Consider the following 8,327-nt stretch of genomic DNA (forward strand, 5'->3'; position numbering starts at 1 on the left):
TGAGGCAGGGAGGTGAATCTCCAAACCTGCCAATTTCCATCTCAGCAGAGTAGCCAACCATCTTGCTGTGAACCAGTCCCTGAGGCAGCCCAGTTCCCTGCTGGGTGTCACTCTCAGCCATTAATAAAACTCCACTGATGGCTCCCACACAGCAAGAATGGCAGGTATTGGAGCAGACACTATGAATCAGACAGAATTTCTGCCCTCTGAGCACTCCCAGTGCAATGGGAAAAGTGGACAAGGGACAGATGTCATCAGTGGGGTGAGTTATATGGAGAAGATGTGTGTGAATGCACAGGGGGACACAAGTGACAGAGGGGCTGTGTGAGCCCAAGGAGATTTCAGCCAGTCCTTAGGAGCAGGACTTTGTAAGTTCCAGACAGATCTCCACCATGGTATAACTTTGGCCAAGTTACTTAACCTACACTTTGGTTTTTTATCTACCAAATGGACATAATGGATAATTTGGTGTGAGGATGAAATTCATATAATTCATGTTAAATGCTCAGCCCAGGGCGAGATACTTAATACCTATTAGTGATGGTATTATTGTTTTTAAAGAGAAGGTAACATAGGTTTAAAAGAAGACTGGGGGGACGGTAACTGTTGGTGATTATGAGTGAAGTTTCAGTAACTAAGCATGTCTGTAGAGGGACGAAAGCTGCATTCATGGTTTCTGTTTGCCCTAGGAGGGAAAGAGAAAATAGCTGATGGGAAAAGTAGGATGGGATATGAATGGGTGAGATGGGAAAGGAACCTACGAGGGAAAAGCATAAAAATTGGTGGGATCTGTCCGGATTTCAGTAATTAGGCTGAAAATCAAATGTTTTAATGGGTCAATCAATGATGTTCTGATAAGCAGTGAGAACCAAGGAGGCCAATAACAGGACAATGGGCTAGTCTGAAAGCAGAGCCGGTCAGGGGGTGCTAGAGAAGGAGACAGGGCTAAGAGAGACAATCCTGCATGTGTCACTAAAGAGACTGACCAGCAATTCCAGGACCTGGCACAGCCTGGCATGTAGAACTCGTCCCTTAAATATTTATTGAATGCACGAATGAAGGAATCCATGAAATGAACCTATGCTCTAGCTTGTTATAGCAAACCACAGAGGACAGATATGAGACTCTGGTCATTGCCTACTCAACTCACCCACTGATAAGAGGACCCCAGTGCATCCTGGACCTCAGAGCACAAGCATCATGGTTGATGTAAACCATTTAGATTCTTTCACCCTGTTCTGCTTTATTTTGGTCTATGAGACATAAAGGAATTCTGGAGCCTGTCCCTTCATAGTCAAAAGACAAGGCTTTTTGTCTCTGCTCTCTCCTAACTTTGGCCACTGGTGTCAGAAAATGGTTTCTGAAACTGCAGAAGTCCTATTGCAACCCTAAGGGGACAAGCAATGGACAAAAATCCCACATGCTGAAGACAGGAGAGTGTAAAAACAGAAAGAGCCTGGGTCCTCAAAGACATGGCTGAGCTGCACCAGTCCTGGCACCGCTTACCTCTAGACTTCTTAAATAAATGGTAAATGTCACTTTGGATTAAGCCATTGGTGAGGTGACTGTTACTTCCAGCTGAACACATCCTAACCGGCACAACGGGCAAGGCCACCGTGTTATACAAGCCACATGTCTATGTGGAAATACCCCAGGAGTTGTGTAATATGGATTCTCAGCAGCTGGGGCTGGCTGAAAGCCTGGGAACAGGGCCTTAAAGACTTGAAGACTTTGGCCAGGCGCGGTGGCTCACGCCTGTAATCCTAGCCCTCTGGGAGGCCGAGGCGGGTGGATCGCTCGAGGTCAGGAGTTCGAGACCAGCCTGAGCGAGACCCCGTCTCTACTAAAAATAGAAAGAAATTGTACGGACAACTAAAAAATATATATATAGAAAAAATTAGCCGGGCATGGTGGCGCATGCCTGTAGTCCCAGCTACTCGGAAGCCTGAGGCAGTAGGATCGCTTAAGCCCAGGAGTTTGAGGTTGCTGTGAGCTAGGCTGATGCCACGGCACTCACTCTAGCCTGCGCAACAAAGTGAGACTCTGTCTCAAAAAAAAAAAAAAAAAGACTTGAAGACTTTGAAAAGTGGGTTTATTGGACTTGAAAAAGATTCTGATCTCTGAGGTTCCCAGGATGCTTCCAGGGGACTTTAGCCACCTCCATTCCTGGATCTTCCCTCCCCCACTTGCTACCTACTGATTCTGCAGCTCAGCCACAGGAACTCAAGAAACCAGTCTCTTCCCTTTGCCTAGAAGCTGCAGTCTTCACTAGTGGTTCTCTGGAGTCTCCACCACTTGGCTTTGGGAGGCACCCCTCTCATTCCACGTGGGAAAGGGAAGGTATAGCCCATGTGTACCACACTCCCTTGTGGCCAGCAACCTTGTCATGGAGGAGGTGGGTCTCTGAGAGCAGGACTGGTTCTTGTACCTCCCAGCAAGCCTTGCTGGGAGTGGCCACTCTTGCTGGCAGTCCCGGGGATTCTCTCAAAATTGAGCTATTAACCTAACTGCAATTCCAAGACAACAGGAGAATCCTTCTCTTCCTGTTATTGCCTTGATTAGTTATTCTTTGTACCTGTGGATACACATTCAGAGCTACACTGGCTACATGTTCAGCTTCTCTCCCTGCCAAATTAGAAACCTTGAAAGTTGGAGATGGAACTATATTTTCTGATTATTTTGTACTTGAGGCCAAATTTCTTGTCTACATATATGCACCTTGGGTTCCTTAACCCCACTTCAGAAAAATTGCTGGTCTGCTGCTTATTTTAGCCTGCCGTTGGAAGGGCTGCCAACTGTATGCATATGTTGGGAAAGTATTTTCTGATTGTCTTAACTTTGTGAAAGACTAAACTCCCCAGGGACCCTAGACCAGCCCGGATGAATAATGTGGTTCCAGTAGGAGCAACTGAAATTGTAACCACAGTAATTATCCTAAGAGCTCCTGGACCTCTCTTGTCCCTTCAGCATATAGAAAGCTACCTTGTTGGCACTGGCCAGCCCACCGTTGCAACATCAGGACCCAGCATGGGGATGGGCACCCAGTAGGTTCTCAATAAATATTTAAAGAATCTATAAATGTTGATATCAAGCTTATTTAGCAGTGCCAGAATCAGTGATTAAAATTCTTTGCTTTTCCTGGAGAGTATATTAATGATAGCTAATAGTGTTGTAGATGCAGCATGCTTTGACTAAGATAGATAAAGATTAATTATTTAAGTCCATATAAAGAACTACGATCAAGTAGGGCAGAAGTTGAAAAGCATCTTAAGGATATATTTCAGATGGAGGTCGCTTGGGGCAGGGGCAGTTTCAGAGGACTGGTGGAAGGAGAAGTCAGATCTCTGTGGGATGGGAGATAAATGGGGACCCAGAAGTGGAGGGAATCCAGGATAAAGTCTTTGAAGCAGCTTTGCTGTGAAGGGAGAAAGGGACCGGGATTTCTCAGGGCATCGGGCATTTTTCTAATCCTCTCCCCAGCACCTAAAACAGATGTAAAATCAGCTGATCAAAATATGCCCAGAGAAAGCACCCTGAGGAAGCCTCCTCACCCCCAAGAGAGGGAAGTCAAAGCAACAAAACATCATACTTTGCGTTAAAATCTAACAGTCTTCTGAAAGTTTCCTTTTCCCCTCCCCAAACAATCCTGCCTGGTCACTGACTCAGAAACACAAAGGCAAGTGGTATTTTGTCCTTTTGGTTCTGGAGAATCTGATAATAGTTACAGAGGGACAAATGCATATAATATGCAGATGCACGAGTTACATGTATTCAAAGGGGGCTCAGAGACCCCCTCTGAAGCGCACAGCTGGGTGTCATGAACCTCAGGTCTAGAACCCTGACCTCAGGACTAGGAGGCATGACTGTAGAACTACTGCAAGAAAGAGGGTGTCTTGGAGTACTTCCAGAGATGACTTAATACACACTGGGAGATTCTTAAGAAACTCCTTCACCACTTGAAAAAAGCCTATGGAAGCTTTATCAAATTCACAAACTTAGTCTACTTTCCATTTTAAAATCCATAGGGACTTCCTAGGAGAGGGAAAATTTTGGGAATTTGTTTCCAATTGGACACAGGTGTGACACAGCTCAGCCCAAGCTCCCTGTCCCTGGCAACAAGGATGGAGGTGATGGAGGATTCCCTCTGGCCCCTGGCAGCCAGCATGCTGGATGCTCCGAATAGTGTCTGCTCCACTGGCTGGAAGGAGGCTGCCAGGCTGGCGGGAAGCCAGGGCCAGGGCTCTGGTCGCAGGGCAGCAGCAAGCCTGCCAGATGGAGACTCAGTGTTAAGCAGGGCACCCAGGACCAAGTATGCTCTCACCTCCCAGAAGAAGGGGACATGAGCACACTTTCGATCCCCCCATAAGCTGCAGCTTCTTTGGGTTTTTGAACCTGCAGAGGCTGTGGGCCACGCAGTTCTTCTCTAATTCTAACATGAACCAGGCTCAGGGTAGCCCAGGAGATCAGCTGTGTTGACCTGAAGATTTTTTCTCCCTCCAGTTGTTTCACTTGTGTCCTCTCTTCAAGTTAAAGTTTTCTTCTCCTTGGGTCAAAGGCTTCCTATCCAAATGTGTCTGGCTTTGAAAGCGACCTGTAACATTTCCAATTAGAAATATATTTTTAAAATCCCTAACTGAGTAAATACCAATATGGAGCGGCACAAAGAGGAAACACTGATAAAGGGACCCTAACTACTGGGAATGTGGGATTTAATCGATCGTTTAAATCATTAAATTCTCACCAAAACATGTGAAGTAGCAACGGGTTCTCTTAACCGGTCACTTTTCCTGATCCTTCCTAGAAATGGCCCAGCTCTGAGCCTGAAAAGTCTGCTGCTGGGACTTCATCCTTCTGCTGGGAGATGGTGTAACAAGGTGGCCTTAAGGTACAGATAGACCTTTGCTGAGCTCCAACACCTCCCTATCCCAGGTTGGTGTCCCTGGAAGTCACCTCCCCTCTCTGTGGCACAGTAACCTCAGATGTGTGGTGGAAATGACGGCATTTAGTTTGCAGCTCTGGCTGGATTAGATAGACACCATCCGCCAGGCACCCACCAAGTGCCCATCATCTCAGCAAGGTGCTGAGTAGTGTGATTTCTCTCTAAGCTGGAAGGGGCGCCATCAGAGTGCTGGACCACACACGAGGCTGGCTGGAGGCGCTTCTGTGTTTGTGAGGCAGAGGCAGCAGATGGCACCATGCAGGGCAAGGCAGGGCAGACGTGGGGTTCTGGGAGGTGAGCAGCAGGCAGCTCCCCCCACCCGATCCTGGGTCTCCGTGTGGCCTGTGAAGTGGGTGAGACGGGAGAGGGAGTTGGGCAGACCTACAAGGGTTTTGCCTTCAGCAACTGAAGAAACTACACCTCAATTAGAAAGAACTGGAATGTAGAAAGGTCAGGAACTTTAGGGAAAAGCGGTCAAGTCATTTTGGAATTTATACAGTGGAAGCCAGGGCAGCCGTGGTGGCATAAGAAGGTTTCTGAGTCAGGCAGAACGAGGCTTGAATCCCAGCCTGACCACTTCTCAGCTGCAGGGTGTCGAAGGTCAGTTTCGTCACTGCAGGAGGGAGAACACACCTGCCCTAGGGACTGTTAGGAGACCTAGCGGACAGGGCCCCTCACTCAGGAACACCCATCACGCTCAGGCAGCGGCGGGTCAGGAAAGCAGATGCCAGACACTTTGGAGAAAACATGGGCTTAACCATGGCTTTGCCTAAAAGGAAATGTTTCTTGACAAAGGAAATCTGAAGGTAACATTTTGAACAATTCAAATGAGCACAAAGTTAGGGAAACTGCTAAGAAGTTGTCTCGTTCTCTCAAATGTTGAAAGCCCAAATCCTACACATGGAAGGAGGTCACATATCCAAAAAAAAAGGAATAATCTTCATTTATTCTTCTGTGCCACACCCTCATCTTCAAACTTGCCCTCCCCACCCACTTATCCATCCAGCTGCCGTCCCATCTGTCCCCTTACCTTGGTCGGTGACATTTACTTGGTGCCCACACCTGCTGTCTACACGCCCCACCACTCAGTCCCTTCTCAACCAGCCACAACCTGCCCACTCCCCTCCACCGAGGCTGCCCTTGCCAAGTTCACACGGGGGCCCACAGCCTCCCCATACCTAGTTCTTACCTTCCCTGGCCTGGGCAGCATTTCCGTTCAGTTCAGAAAATATTTATCATATACCTGCTCTGTTCAGGGCACAGTTAGTGCTAGGGGACTGTGATACAGTCAACCACCTTCTCTTTTCTTAAAGTTCTCTTTCTTCTTGGCGTTTGCAGCACTTTCCTTTCTCCCTCCTGTCTCTTCTGCTGCCTCAGCTTCCCCAGTCACTGTTTAAATGGGCTTCCATCGTGACTCCCTTCTCACCTCAATTGGCAGACTCTCTCCAAGGGAGCTAATGACCAAATCCAGCCCAGATCTCTCTCCTCACTTCCTACTTGCATCTGATATTTTCACCTGAGACTCCTGGGCCCCTCAGACTGGAAAGCAGAGCTTTTTCACAAGGCCTGGAGGCCCTCACATTGGCCCTGGGGCCTCCTCTGATCTCTGCCCTACAGCCTCCCAGCCTGCTTACCTGCCTGGGGCTCTCACCTGCCGGCCTCGCTGCCTGCAACATGCTTCCTCAGTCTTGAGCTTGTTCCTATTGCTCATCCTCTGGCATCCTTCAGGAAGGCCCTCAAAATCACCTAGTTGCCTTGTTAGAAATGAAGATTTCTTGGTACCTACCCTGAACATAGTGAACTGGAATCATGGGGGAAAGGCCTTGGAATTGTACATTTTTATGAAGCTCCTCTAAGTGATTATGATGTACTCTCAAGTTGAGAATGAACAAAAAAAAAAAAAAGGAGAGGCTCTCTTCTAGATACATTACGAGTAACAGTTGGCCGGATTTAACGATTGTCTGGACATGGAATGTGAGGGAAAGGGAAGAAGGAAAAGCCCTCTGGAATCTGAGACGGGGAGAATGACATACCAGTGAGTGAACTACAGGAACCCTGAAATTATTTGTGTGGGTAAAGACATTAATTCAATTGTTACACTTTCAGTTTGACATGCTAAGGAGGCCAGAGTAGGAAAGGAACAAAAACACTTCTGAGGTCTTTTCTGAAATCATTTCTTTAAATTCAAAACTATCTTTTATTCTTTTCCTTTGCCTAGTGTTGAAACCCACATTCTAAACCCAGATGAAGGAATAATGCAAATGATCTTGAAGTGGTCTGTGTCAGTGTTGACAAGGAAAAGAGGAAAGTGTCTGGAGTTAAATTAAAGCATGAGCTGGAAAAGAAGCTACTTAATTAGAGCTCAAACTTATCAGCACATCTCCTCTAAGTATTTTCTAAAACAATTATCCTAATTTATGTTTTTGCATTGCAAAAGGAATAGTTACCCCTGAACTCTCACCTCCCACTTGCCAAAAATATTTAAGCCTTCTTGGAGAGTCTTTCGAAAACCCGTCTCTTGTATTGACACAGCTGTTTATTTGTATTTTAAAATAACACAATATAATTTACTGATAAATTCTACCTCTGCAGAATCAATGCCAATGATCATTGAAATACAACATTAGGGAAAAAGCGTCTGTTTCCTAATTGTTTATACTGTAAAGTTAATCCATTGAAATATGAACCCTAAAATTATAGTTCAGTCTCAACACGATTCAGCAATATAGAAAATTATAACTGAATACAAGGTTTGAAGTTCCAAAAGAGAATTAGAGATAAATAATAACTGAATCTCTGATGATTAAAGAAATCTCTATCGTATATAAAGAGCCAATGCTGAGTATTTTATGTTAACATTTGTATTTCAGGGCCCATGCTTTTATAGATATGAAAGTATGTAAATTTGCTGTCACATTCCTTATGTCCTTAAATCAGCAAAGCCCAGGCTTCTGCCCCGACCAGAACCAAATGTTATTTTCTAAAGAAAAGCGCTGTAGGATCAGAGAGACGTCAGGCAATTCATCAGGAGAAAGGAGGACAAGATGCCAAGACAAGCCCTTGACTCTTTAGGGCATATAAGGTACTTAACCATTTATCATAAAATAGAAATGCTCTTTTTTTAACAATGGAGAAAACATTTTTGCATTCATGCTTTCTTCTCAGTTTAATTAATTTTGTTAAATTATAGTTTAACAATGAGAGATAGATCTTTAGAACTATGGCACCCTCCTCTACAGATGAGAGCGTGGGGTGAGGGGACAGTGAGCCCAGGGCAGTGGCAGAACTAAAAATACCTCCCTGGGCTCCTAGCTCCCTCACCCACGTGAGGCCACCATCTGGAGCCTTCTACTCCTGTGCATACTTTTAAACTGAACAAAAGCAGTGC

The sequence above is a fragment of the Lemur catta genome, chromosome 9 (genome assembly GCF_020740605.2).
Source record: "Lemur catta isolate mLemCat1 chromosome 9, mLemCat1.pri, whole genome shotgun sequence".
NCBI lineage: Eukaryota > Metazoa > Chordata > Mammalia > Primates > Lemuridae > Lemur > Lemur catta.